Source organism: Nyctereutes procyonoides, unplaced genomic scaffold, assembly GCF_905146905.1.
Source record: "Nyctereutes procyonoides isolate TBG_1078 unplaced genomic scaffold, NYPRO_anot_genome, whole genome shotgun sequence".
In the NCBI taxonomy this organism is placed as follows: Eukaryota; Metazoa; Chordata; class Mammalia; order Carnivora; family Canidae; genus Nyctereutes; species Nyctereutes procyonoides.
The window spans coordinates 23,800,564-23,814,977 of record NW_026575126.1 but is presented as its reverse complement, the minus strand read 5'-3'; positions in this window follow the sequence as shown (position 1 = coordinate 23,814,977).

Genomic DNA, 14,414 nt, shown 5'->3' with positions numbered 1-14,414 from the left:
CTTAAAGCTTAAACACGTAGGGTTCTGCTCCTGGTGACTCTTCCTACGTTTCCCTTAGTAAACGGTATCTAGTTCACTGTGCAAGTCACGATTATCCTAGGATTTTTCTCTTCCCACTTTCACCTTCTCCTTCCCCCTTTTCTTCCTCCTACCTCAACCAGTAGTTAGTTATATAATGCCCTATATTTGATGAATATGTGATGAGTATTTGTTGAATCAACACCACTAATACCTAAAAATTATATAGGGCTTACTGTGTGCCAGATAATCTGCTTAACATCTTATATGTATTTACTTATGTAATTTTCACAATTCCATCATCCCCATATAACATATGGGGAAACTGAGTCACAGAGGTCTTAAGTGTCTTGCTTAGAGTCCCATGGCTAATAAATGGCAGAACTGCTTCTCAAATCCAGTCAGTTTAGCTTCAGAGGCTGTGTGCTCAATCACCGTTCTTTATTGTCTCTTTCTATCTTGAGACATTTAGGTTTAATCTTGCCATCAGAGTCAAGTGTATTTGTTCCAAGTTGAATAAAACAGTATATTGCTTGTGCTTAGCTATTGTTTCTCTGTAATTTGTCCTACAGATACTATTTAAGTTTCTTACCTTCCCAATTGAGTAGGTGCATCCTGGAGCTCTTAGAATGGCATGGACACCAGTGCAGAGAAGTGTCAGGTGGCTCCATCACTCCTCCCTGGCAGCCTCACTGCAGCCCAGTTTCTCGTGTACACACAAGTCGGCAGGATGGGGAGCAGCAGGAGAGAAAGCATCAGAGGTAAACTGAGATTGGCATAAGCAGGGAAAGGAATACAGACTTGCGGGGCACCTGGGTGGCTCAGTCGGTTAAATGTCTGCTTTTGGCTCAGGTCATGATCCCAGTGTCCTGGGATTGAGACCCACATGCTTAGCAGGGAGGTTGCTTCTCCCTCTCTTCCCTGCTTGTGCTCTCTCTCTCACATATAAATAAATAAAATCTTAAAAAAAAAATCAAGTCTTGATTCAATAACTTATTATGAAGAATTGGAAGTCCACAACAGGGTGTGAGGTGACCCAAGCTATGCTTTTAGGAAAGTCAATTTGATAGCAGTGCAAGGGAGGGAGGGGCATGAGAACAGGCTGGAAGCAGGGATAGCAACATACCAACTCATTCCTCAGCCACCTCTGCTGAACCATGGTGAGGGCTTCAAGCTGTGCAATACAAATGGGAAAGGACAGATCAAGTTGAGAGATGCCTTGGAGGTAAAATTGGCCTCAGTGCCTGGGTAGACAGAGCCGGTAAGGGGTAGAAGACAAACAGGTTTTCAGAGAGCAGGAGAAAGGTAATATCAGTGGGTGGCAATGGTGAACAAGATAGGCATGGGCCATGCCTTCCTGTAGCTTATAGTCTAGTGACGACACATACTAGATAAATAGGCTAAAAAAATATGTCAATTTATATAAAAGAAGAGATAGAATATGAGGTGGCAAGCAGAAAAAGAGGTCTACTTAGAGGTAGAAAAATAAGCAGTGAATTCCTGTGTCATAGAATCCAAGGAAGTGGCAAATCTCAGCAAGAAAGAGATGGTAACAATATTAGGATGTTATAGGATTTAGCACTAGATGGCCATTAATGGCTTTGGAGAGCACAATCTGTAGAGTGGATGGGAGAGAAAATTGTGCTCAGTCAGTTCGAGAGTGACCGAGGCATGAAAAAACAAGGGAAATCAGCCCATGCCATGCTTTGTGGAAGTTTGGCAGAGAAGGAAAGAAATAGGAGTAGCTGGAAAAGGAAGCAGGCTTGAGACGACTTTCCTAAGATGAGGGCAAGGGTAAGTACTTCGTGGCCTCAGGGAGAGGTGAAAAATTCAGAAGACGGAAGGGCACAGAGGAAGGGGAAGAGAGGATTAAGAGCAGAATTGCACAGAGAAGTAAGGCCCCTTGGCCCAGAAGACAGCACAGTATCAGGGGGCTTGAAAAGTAAAAGAACTAGGTGCCTTGAATGAGGTCAGGAAGCAGCCTAGGAAACATTTGCCCCTCCAGATGGGCTGCATCTGAAAGATACCACCACTCTCTTACAAAGAGAGAGCTGCGTGCCAGGAGAGACTCCTGAAATAGTCTGTTATTACAAATTCAATACACAAACAGTATTTGCAAAATCACGCCAGCATTTATCTCAAGAAATCAATAAAAAGTATTAAGTGGCTCTGATTTTCCTTTTACCATCTGAAACAGGAAAAATCTAGTAAGCTGTTTGGCTAGACATTACTTAAATCAATTACCTACAAATAATTAAATTTATTTTCAAGTACAACAAAATAGGAAAATCATTTCAACTGTCTCCTTTAGATGGATGTATTTTCACAGTGGGCAATGCATAAGTTGAAGGGAAATAAAAAAGAAGAAAAATAACATTTATTGAGCACCTACTAGGTTCCAAGTGTCTTGGATTAGATATAAGATGTCTGTTCTCACTGAATCCTAATACCCTATAAGGTAGACCTTGTCACCTTACTACATGAAAATGAGGTTCAAACACATTAAAGAGCTATTCTCCTGAATGATCATCCTTTAATGTAACTACCCTAGATGTTTATGTCTAGAGACTGGCTTGGCACCAACCTCTAGACCACTGTGTTTGGCACTCTTTGCAGCATGGTAACCCCAGAGCACTAAACAATCCCATTCTTATGATTTATCATCAGAAGGACCTTAGGAAGTCACCATTTCACTCATAACCATTTGTAATGTATATGGTCTCAGACATCTTTCTTGCCCACAGTCTCCTCTCTGGAAATTACCTGGCCCTTAGCCCTTGCTGAAGGGGCAGGCCCAGGTAGTTAGACTCAACAGCTCTGCCCTTTGATCACAGCTCAGGAGATATCCCAAGATGGAACCTTTCATCCAAGGCCTGGACTGGTCAGCTCCTCTCTAACATGAATCTAAGACACGGAAAGTGCATCAAGTTGTGATGGGCTCTGGAACTAAGAACCACGTAGGTGTGAGGTTGGAGTTGGTGCCAAACCAAAGCCATGAACAAGTTCTAGTATGTGCCATGAGAGCAGCAAACATGAATAGAGAGAAGCAGCTGATCTGAGGACAAGAGAATGGGAAAGAAACAGAGAATGAAGGTTAAGAAACCACATAGCCCCAGGGAAAGAGATTATTTCCATCTTTGATTCCTGTCTATTTGAGGCTTTCCTATACTTCATCTCAGGCCCTTTGTGCCTATATTATCTAATGTAGCTTTATAATAAACCTTACTTTTTGAATTTGTAAATAAAAATTATTGACTCAAGAATTGCTCATTTAACACAAAATGTTGCATTAACAATATAGTGACATTAGCTAACATTTAGTGCTGCACATCCAAAGTGCCATCCATTCATTACTTCATTTGATCCATAAGCAAGGTGTTAATTCTCTTCTCATCTTACAGGTAATGAATGATACAGTGATGCAGAAAGGTGAACTCCATCGTAAACTCATTGCCTAGCACAAGTGGGACCCTACTTCCATCCTCAAATAAACTCTACTTTGCCTGTGTTTCAACTCAAAGTTAATTCAGGTCTTAAATCCAAGAGGGTTTTCTAGCAGTTTAATTGGTGGAATGGGAGTCATTTATTTCTTTTTCAACTATAGAAACAAGTTGAAAATAGCTACAGAAAACAAAATTTATTCCTGAACCAAAAATTAAAACTTAATAACGCACAAGCAAATTGCATTGAGCTTTTATCACATTTTGCCCTTGCTGAACATTTTTGGCTTCAACAGCTGCTCCATGAAATGTAACTGTCACTACAGTGAATAAATAAGCAACTATTGCTGTGATACAGCTGCCCCTTCTAACAACATTAGGGCAAAGCCTTTAGTGGAACCACAGGCTGGAAGAGAGCTACATTCTTACTGAATATGGATGGGGTTTCATGTGGTCTATAGCGATCCCCAGCGATTACAGTGTACGTAGGAGGGCAAATGAGCTTCATAGTGGACATTTACTATTTAGCCTGCCCAGCAGACATTCCTTCTTCTGGGAATTTTTCCAAACCTAACTCCACTTTAACTATGTGATTCCTATGGGAGAGCAGCCATTTTTTTCCATGAGCCTGCCTACCTGGCCACAGTCAATTGGTCCAAGCCAGGCCAACCAGAGCCTTCCCTTTGGATTTTGCACACTGGACCAAGAAAGAGAATCAGTGTCTAGGAAAGGAGAATTTAAAATGTAAAACTCAGGAGCTATCCGCAGGCCATGTTTTCTACTGTACATTGGAAGGTAGCCTTCTAAGAGAGAATAAAGCCAACATTCAGAGACAAAAGAAGAATGTTAAAAGCATTTGAATCCCTGGTTACAATAGTTTTTGGGGCTAGCTGTATCACTGCTCTCCCCACATTTCATTACTCAATCCTTTCTTGGATTACATAGGCCAATAAATTCCCCTTTTATCTAAATTGGTTTGATTTATGTTTCTGTTGTTTTGTATATGAGTCCTAACACATTCTCATCATTTGTTCTCAATTTTTGTGGCCATTTGTAAGGGAGGACATACTCTCTTTTCTCAAAAAAACTTGGGTAGCCTCAATATGTTCCTTTCCTTCCCATTATCTTTTCTCTAACCAATATTCCCCTACTACAAAGATTAACCTCCCAATTCCATGATCTTTACAAACATCTTAGAGTCAGAGCCACCATATCAAAGAACCTCAGAAGTGCTATTTGCAAATGTGAATCACATCCTCTGGAGTTGCACAATACATAGTCATATTCAGCAGCCCTGCTAATACCCAGGATGGAATTTTTAATGCTGAAGAGAGCATTATTAGCTTGTTTACTTACAATGTTAGCATAAAGTTTATGGAGGGCAAGATGGCAGATGTGGCCTTCAAACAAACCAAAGTGCTATATAAGAACAAAAAGTTATAGGGGTGCCTGGATGGCTCAGGGAGTTAAGCATCTGCCTTTGGCTCAGGTCATGATCTCAGGGTCCTTGGAATATGCCCTGCATCAGGCTCCCTGCTCAGCATGGAGTCTGCCTGAGATTCTCTCCCTCTGTTCTTCCCCCATAATCATGCTCTCTCTTTCTCTAAAATAAGTAAATAAATCTTTTTAAAAACAAGTTATATTCTCTGAATATAGATTTGCTAACCCAGTAGGATGGGCCAGCAATCTCAAATATGGGATGCCAATAGCAAAACAGTGCTGGCAAGGCCTGTGGGAGGATGAAGGGTATTGAAGACTGACAAAAGCCATAGAAGAGAGAACTGCATGGGTCATTCAGGTTTTCATCCTCATGGTCAGTAGTACAGATGAAAAGAGACTCTTAGTCTTCCTTTAGTGATTCTGCTTATTAGATGTAGTCTATATAATATTCTAGTAATATCCCAATGCCAGGGACCCTCTAATCACACTGCACTTCCCACACCAGCTCAGTTTGTCCAGATGGAAGGGGAATGGGTACCAGATCTTCCACAGCCTTTGCCTTTGTTAGAACTTGCTCAGGAATCAAGGTAAACTAAACCATCACGTGGACATGATAAATAGGTCAAACTTTTCGAAGCAGAGAAAAAAGAAGCAGGGGCATGGTTCTACATTCAACAGGGGAATGTACATTCAAAAGGACTGTTTTTTTTTTTTTTAAAGAGAAAGTCTTCTTTCTTTCCTTAGCACCCTATACCAGGTAATTCAAAGATTGTCATATTTAAGGAGCCAAAAAAACTTCTATAGCCTTGCTATTCAAGGTATGGCTAGAACAGTTGCACCTGAGAGCTGGTCAGAAATGCAGAATCTCAGCCCTACCCCAACCCCACTGAATCAGCATCTTCACTATAACAGAATGCAACGGGATTCCCATGCACATTTCAGTTTAAGAAGCCCCAACTTGAGGTACTTACTCAAGATGCAGATTTCTAGGCATTGCATCTAAAGATTCTGATTCTGCAGGTCTCAGGATGGGCTGAGGGAGCTATAATTTACCAAGCATCTCTGGTATTTTTTTTTCTGGAATTTCCTGGACCACACTTTGCAAAATACCCCAACCCCAAATTTCCCTTAACACTGGTAAAAAACAATGTCTTATTCTTCAACATATTTGAAGGAGTAAGGAAAGGAAACATAGAAAGGAACAGTTTCTTTCTTTTGCAGGAAGCCAATGGTCAGAGAAAAACAGATTATCAATGTCTGTTACTATCTCTCTACCATTGCAGTATGTCCTCCCTCTGAGCTAAACAAGCAATAGGAAGAGCAGATGGGAAGACCAAGAAATAGGGAGCCAGAAGAATGGGAAAATGGGACAGAAGAGAGACAACTAAGTGGAGAACACAAGAGAGAGAAGGGAAACAAAACGGATCATTGCCACAAGATCCATATTATGATTATCATTAAGAATTAGAATTCTAGTAATATGAAAAAAGCAGGACCTGCTTAAGGCAACCATAAAAGACTCCTGAGAGACTTAAAGGATTTGAATAAATAGAAAATATATATTATTCTTGGATAGGAAAAGAGTATTATAAAAATATCAGTTCCCTTTAAATTAATCTAGAAATATTTTTTCAAGTTGATAAAATGATACAGAAGTTCATCTGCAAAAATAAACATGTGAGAACAGAGGAGAACGAGCAGTTATAGCTTTATCAGATATGAAAATATATTGTAAAGTTATGCTAAGTAGAAAGTTTGCCAATGATGCTAGTATAATTAGACCTAATAAATATAGATACTTGATACATTGTAAGGTAAATAATAAATAGCATATTAAATAGTATGTTTATTGGATAAACTAGATAAACATTCTGCAAATATTTAATATTTAATATTGAATCAGTTAAATAGCCATCTGCAAAATTAAATTACTGCTTATACAAAAATAAGTTGCAGATGGAACAAAAACTCAAATATATAAATAAGAAAGCACAAAAATACTAAAATAATACCTATGTGAATAACCTTCTTTTATTATTATTCAAGAAGAGTAAAGGCCATTCTAAATATGAAATAAAGCCCATAGCCATAAAAAGATTGCTAAATTTTAATGCATAAATCCTAAAAAGTTTTTTTTTTTTGACAGAAGCCAAAATAAGGGGATCCCTGGGTGGCTCAGCAGTTTAGCACCTGCCTTTGGCCCAGGGCATGATTCTGGAGTCCTGGGATCGAGTCCCACATCAGGCTCCCTGCATGGTGCCTGCTTCTCTCTGTGTGTGTCTCTCGTGAATAGATGAATGGAATCTTTAAACAAAAAAAGTCAAAATAAAAATTGTAAACTTGGAAAAAGATTATAATACATATAACAGACTGTTTATATGAAAAAATAATCCAACAGAAAAATTGGGAAATGACATAAGTCAACAGCTGAAAATATTAATGGTCAGTAAATATATGAAAAGATGTTCAATATCACTCATAGTAAATGAAATTAAAACAAAAATGAGATACCATATTTTATAGATTAACAATGCTTTTTAATAGTTTTATAATACTTGATCTTGAATCTCATACACTGTTGGCAAGATTACAAAGTAGTACAAACTTTTTGGAGGCCACTATGGCAATATTAATCCAAGTTATAAATACTATACTCTTTGACCAATAAATTTCACCTATAGGGATTTACCCTACAAAAATAATTGATATGTGTGTAAAGGTATCTGTAGAAGGATATTTGTAGTAGCAAAAACACTGAGAACAACCTTCAATAGAGATTTTGATAAATGCATTATAACATGAATATACCATATGCAATGTGAGAAAGAACAAGATGGATCTACATCTATCTCTATAGAAAGATGACTAGGAAACAGTAAATGATCAGGGGCAGCTGATCATTTCAGAGCAGGATATGTAGTATAATCCTTGATTATAAAGGCATGATGTCTGAAAATACATGGCCTACGTTGCAACCAGGTTTCCTACTCATAAACCTTCAAGACCTTAAGTGGAAATACTCGACCACTCTGTACCTCTACATATTGAAGGTGAGAATAACACTATGTACTTTACCTAGTGCTGTGAAAACTAAACAAAATAGACATGTAAATTGCTTAGCACAATACTGAACATAGAGTTAGCACTCTGCACAAGAAGCAATTCACAGTGGTTCTCTCTGGGAAGTAGGGCTGGGCTTGGAGCTTGCCTGGGACTTCTATTTTATACTTTGCTATACTGTTTGATTTTCAACTCAAACATACTACATTTACAATAAAAAATTCTCAATTTAGGGATCCCTGGGTGGCGCAGCAGTTTGGCGCCTGCCTTTGGCCCAGGGCGCGATCCTGGAGACCCGGGATCGAATCCCACGTCGGGCTCCCGGTGCATGGAGCCTGCTTCTCCCTCTGCCTGTGTCTCTGCCTCTCTCTCTCTCTGTATGACTATCGTAAATAAAAAAAAAAAAATCTCAATTTAAATTTCAAGTTAAAGAATCATATCAGAAATTTATTTTAAAAGACTATTCCCTAAGTATTTCAATATTTGTCATATTCTCAAATTAAATTCCACTCAAAAATAAATGTCTATACTCTTTCCTCAAATATGAAAACCAAACAGCAGTTCTCTAGCATCTGTAAATCTCATACTACCCATCCAGACAGGAGGGCTGAATTTGCTTGGTGAAGGATAACAGCAGTGAGTCACAAGGCTTAAGTTGACTTATTTGTTGTTATAATAAACCATTATTCATTCATTCTCTAAAGTATATAAGACAGACTGACCTTGGTAGCATTCTTTAGGAGTGAGAAGACTGTAAGCCAAATATCTAATCATCAGAATCAAAATCTGATTTCTGGATCATCAGAAAAATCGGCCTCTTCTGCTGCCAAATGATCCTCCTTGCTGACCACATTTTCAGTCAATCAGAATATAATCCTATCACGGGCAGTGAGCGAGCGTGAGGATTGCATTTTGTTTCATAGCTGTTCTAAACATGATTACTGCTTTCATCACACAGCCATATCATCAAGTCAATAAGGATTTTCTATACTGACTTTTCATGTTGCACAGACTGTCGAGAGGAACCCGGGTAATTCCAATTTGCTGCACAAAACCCAGTTCTGCAGAGAATAGATTAATACCTATTCACCTTGGCTTGTTCAGGATAAACCATGATACCACTCACCAGTCCATTAGTACATTTATTTTATTCCAAATATATGAAAAACTCACTAACCTTAAGTCCTCTCAAAAATAGGTTCCTCTTTTAAAAATAGACTTTTAAGACACTTCTCATACTCAAGCTATGGATCCTGTGAAAATCGTACTATTGCATTCCATTCTTTGCACATCCCTACATTTAAAAAAAAATCATACAACAGTCTCCCCTTTTGAAACTCTGAGTTGCTTGGCACAGTAATGACTAGCCCAATGGGATTTTACGGACAGAAACCAACAGCATTCAATTGTCAAAATATTCTTCCAACCTCAGATGTAAGCTCAGTCCCAAAAGGACATGGAATCACATCTTTGGGCCCAAAGCTCTACGGCCCCAAAGCTGACTGTGAGGAAATGAACCAACATGCAGAAAAATATTTCCTTGAAAAGTCCTGTGGCTTGGGCAGCCCCCGTGGCTCAGTGGTTTAGCGCCGCCGCAGCCAGGGCGTGATCCTGGAGGCTCTGGATCGACTCCCATGTCAGGCTCTCTGTATGATGCCTGCTTCTCCCTCTGCCTGTGTCTCTGCCTCTCTCTCTCTGTCTCTATGAATTAAAAAAAAAAAAAGAAAAAGTAAGTCCTGTGGCTTGCCATGAGAAATAGAAGAAGTCTTGGGGTGCCTAGGTGGCTCAGTTGGTTAAGCCTCTGCCTTCAGCTCGGGTCATGATCCCAGAGTCCTGAAAAATAAAGCCCCACATCCACTCCCCCTGAGCAGGGAGCCTGCTTCTCTCTCTCCATCTGCACCGCCCCCTGCTCATGCACAAGTACTCTCTCAAATGAATAAATAAAAAATCTTTACCAAAAAAAGCAATAAAAAAGTCTTAAGGATCTGGAAAAAAAAGAGAGGTATATGTCATAGTTATCATTGTAAAAGAGATAACTACGTATTCAAGGTGTGAGAAATATTTAGAAGAAAAGAAAAATAAAGAGATCAGGAGACATAATAACATCTTTTTCCTACCACCAATCTATCTCTTGCTCCAATAAAACATATATATTTTACCAGGAGCACTGCAAATCTCCCATACTGAATAACAAAAACTTTCCATGTGTCTGTTCAGCTACTGCCACCATTTCACAGCAAAACATCCAGAAAAGTATTAATAGTCACTATCTTTACTTCCTTAACCCCCAATCTCTCTTCACCTCACCCTAATCAGACTTCCACGGCACAGTAACTGCTTTTTTCAAGTCACTAGTGAACTCCATGTTACCAAATATAATGGTTATATTTCTGACCTTATTCAACTCAACTTCTCAACCACCACCTCATTGAAAAACTCTCTTCTTTTGTCATTTTTGACATTATGACATTATGGTATCCTGGTTTTCCTACTAAACACAGGTGTCCCCTTGGTCTCATTTGCAATTCATCATCCTCGGCTTCCTTCTGAACCCTGGCATGTCCCATAACTGAATGCAATTCTCTCCTTTCTATCTTCCCTTACACCATTGGGATCTCATCCAGTCCTATGGTTTCAAATACTATCCATATACTGATGACTTCCAAGGGAGATCTCTGGTACAAGTATCTCCCTTAAACTCTAATCAGCCATCCAAAGGCCTAGGTGACATTTCCACATCAATGCCTAATAGAATGTCAACCTTAATGTGTCTAAGCAGAGCTCCTAATTTTCTCCCCTAAACTTGCTCCTCTTTTAGGCTTCCTTGTTTCAGAAATGGCATTATCATGAACCCAGCTTCTAAGCCAAAACCTACGATTCACCCTTAACCTCTTTTTCTCATCACCTTTTATATCAAATTATCAAGTCCAGTAATCTAACCCCATAGAATATCTGAAATGCATCATTTATCTCCATTACCATTCCCTCTACCCTAGCCCAAGACACATTTATCTCTCACCTCATGAAGTGAGAGCTCAACTTTCAATGAGATAGCAGCTCACAGAAATATACAATAGCCTCCTAATTGTTTTTTCTGATTACCAAAGAAATCTTTTAAAATATTAATCAGATCATGCTCCTCCCCCCTCATCTGAAATTTTCCAGTGGTTCTCTATCCTTCTTAGAACAACACCCAAACTTCTTACACTGTCTTCAATGCCCTGTATGATTTGGCCTCTGACTTGAATGAGCTTATCTTTCTCCCTCATTAAAATCCATCATGCTGGCTCTTCTTCTATTCTTTGAATATACTGAGATTTATCTCACTTCAAATGTTGCATAAACAATGTATTCTACTTAGAATTTCCTTTCTCCAAATCTTCCTATGGCTTATTTCTTCTGGTCAAAATGGATCTTGGGTTGGATTAGATGGAATCACTCCAGAGTAATTGCCTTGACTACCTAACTAAAATAGCCTACCAATTCTCTCTCTCCTGGTCACTCCCTGTAACAACCTCCTACTTTCTTTCTTTCATAACATTGATAACAATCTGAAATTAGTATTTTTAAATTATTTTTCTATGTCCTTCCCCCCTCCCATTAGAGTATACACTCCATGTAAACAAGAACTACTGCTATTCTGGATCCCTACTACACAGAAGAATATTTGGCACATAATAAGAACCCAATAAAATGGCTGAGAAGAGCTAACAAATAAATGGATAACAAAGATAGTGTAAATGTAAGCTTTGCATCCATTTACTGAGCCATTCCAAATATTTACCAGGTGCTTTGTTGTGATGTTCAAGTTGGATATAAAAATAAGAAGTATTCCTCTGCCCTTGAGGAGGGGCATCCCCAAAACCAAATTTATCAAGAACTACCAAAGAAAAGCCAAGGGAAATAGGTAAACTAGAAGGAAGTGTACAGATCTTTGTTTTTGTGACATCAAATAATTATCTGTAGATATTTACAGAACTAAAAAAATAGGCAGCTTTCAAAGGTTGAAAAAATACACAGCTTTCAAATATTGAGGACAAAAGTCAGACTGGAATAATCAAGAGATAATTATTATAGAAAACAAAATTGTTGTAGGAACAAAGTAGCCCATCTGTTTAGAAGCTGAGAAGGAAGAATAAAAAGGACAAACATAATAAAATCAACAGATATTTCTGAGCCTGGTAATGACATACATGGCACATGTGTGAAAGGAGGAAAGGAGGTAAAGAAGGAGAAAGAAAAGGATGGAAAACAAAAAGGAAGATGAGAGAAAGAAGAAGCCAAGAATAGCATGGAGAATAAGACACAAGGAAAAATAAAATGAATGTGCATCAATAATCAGAGACAGAGAGGTGGGGAGACCATTAAGTCTGATGTATGTCAGACAGAAACTGGGCCCATGAGTTGGAAGTTGGAACTAGACCAGGAGCTTTCCAAAGGCATGGGCTACAGCTTACTTTGTGTTCCCAGCTCCTGGTATAGTGATTGTTATGTGGGAAGTTTTCAAGAGGCTCCATGATATGATGGAAAATGCCAGAATGAGATAGCAGCTCACAGAAATTTCAAAGTGGGGCTGTATTAATCGGTTCATGCTGCCATAACAGAATACCAGAGACTGGGTGGCTTAAATAAGAGAAATTTATTTTCTCACTGTTCTGGAGGCTAGATGTTCAAGATCAAGGTGCCATCAGCATTAGCTTCTGGCAAGACCTCTTCTCCTATCTTGTAGATGACAACCTTCTACTGTGTCCTCACTGTGTCCCTACAAAGCCTTTCCTCTGTGTACATGAAGCAAGGGGGAAAGAGTCCTGGTATCTCTTTCTCTTTTCATAAGGACACCAGTTCTGTTGGATTAGGGCTCTAGCCTCATGACCTCATTTAACCTTAATTGTCTCTTTAAAGGCCCTATCTCCAAATACAGTCACATTGAAGGTTAGGACTTCAACATGACTTTGAGTCAGTGGGGAGGACACAATTCAGTCCACAACAGGTGCCAAAAAACAGACAACTCCAGAACTCTCAAGGAGAATATCAGTGCATCAAGAAGTGGAGTTGAAAAGATGAATGAGAAGTTATTCTTTGGGAAAACTTTGGAGTTTGATGTTCTCCCTGCCTCCAAAGGTGGTAGAGGGACTGTGTGATCTCTCAGCTCAAGCCTAGTGAGAGGGGCTTTAACTCAACCATTGAAGGGAGGCCTTGATGTGTATACATGCTCCTGGTACAAGGCTTAGGAGACTGGTCCTGATGATATCTGAAGAATCTGGAAATGAGAGGCTGTGCTTATCAGCCTAAGGTGGTGCTAAGGTGCAATAGACTGCTGTCTTTGAGAAGTAAGTGCCCCCCCACCAATGGCTAGGCAACGAATACATGAGTGTTTCCCACATGGGGGGTTACAGCCTGGAGCCAGTTTAAGTGCTCCCCAAGAGGACCACCTTGGCAAGGGTAAAGGATGCCGATAGAGAGAGTCTTATCTACACAGAACCCCTAGAAAGCTAGATATTGGCTATCAGGAGAAAATGTACTTCTTAAGGTTATAGTTCCAAGATTCCAGCAGAGACGCTCCTAAAAATCAATGGAAACCAGTCCAAGGGACTCAGCTTTGAATAACTGAGCCAGAAAATGCAAGACTGTCTTATGATAGTACCGGTCAAGTAAGAACTTTCCATTCTCACTTTTCCCACCTGCCTCTTTGTGCTCCAAGAGTAAAGGGTCAGAACCCACAACTAGTAACTTGGGAAAGAAAAAAAAGAAAAAGAAGAAAGTATACTGTAGTCTGTAACAAGGTCGCTAGCCACCACAAGCTGGGGAAAAGGAGAATGTTTACTTCAAAATCGAGTTAGGTTTTTTTAATTGGACCAAGCATTCTAGTCTTGGAACTAAGATTACAAAAGTCATGGAGTTTGCCAGAGTTCTTACTCTGTAGCAGGAAAACAACATCCATAGCTAAAAAATTTCAAGGAATAGTAGCAGGAAAATTAGAAGTCCCTACTGATTACATCTCATAAGAATGCTTGTTCAGCATATTGGTTATGCTAGCATAGGGCCTGCCACATAGGACACTGAATACACTTTTTGATCAATGTAAATAAAATCACTCAAAAATACTAGCAAACTCAAATAGTATTTAATCTGCTTCACTTTTCATGTACTTTTATGTTTCACTGTGAATGCTTCCAATAGCTCCATCATTGATGTGGGCCCTATTATTATCTGTTCTATGAATGAGGAAATTGAGGCACAGAGAAGTACCCCAGAAACAGCATCTGTGAATTGGGAGCTTCACTAGTCATTGAGTTTCCAGAAAATAGAACATATCTAGGAAGGGGGAGAGCCAGGATTCATACCCGGGCAACATGTCTCAGAGACACTCTCTTTACCTCCATCCTGTTCTGCTCTGTCATATTAGCAACATTTTATAGGATGTCTAATATGTGCTGTATGTTGGGTATGTTGACA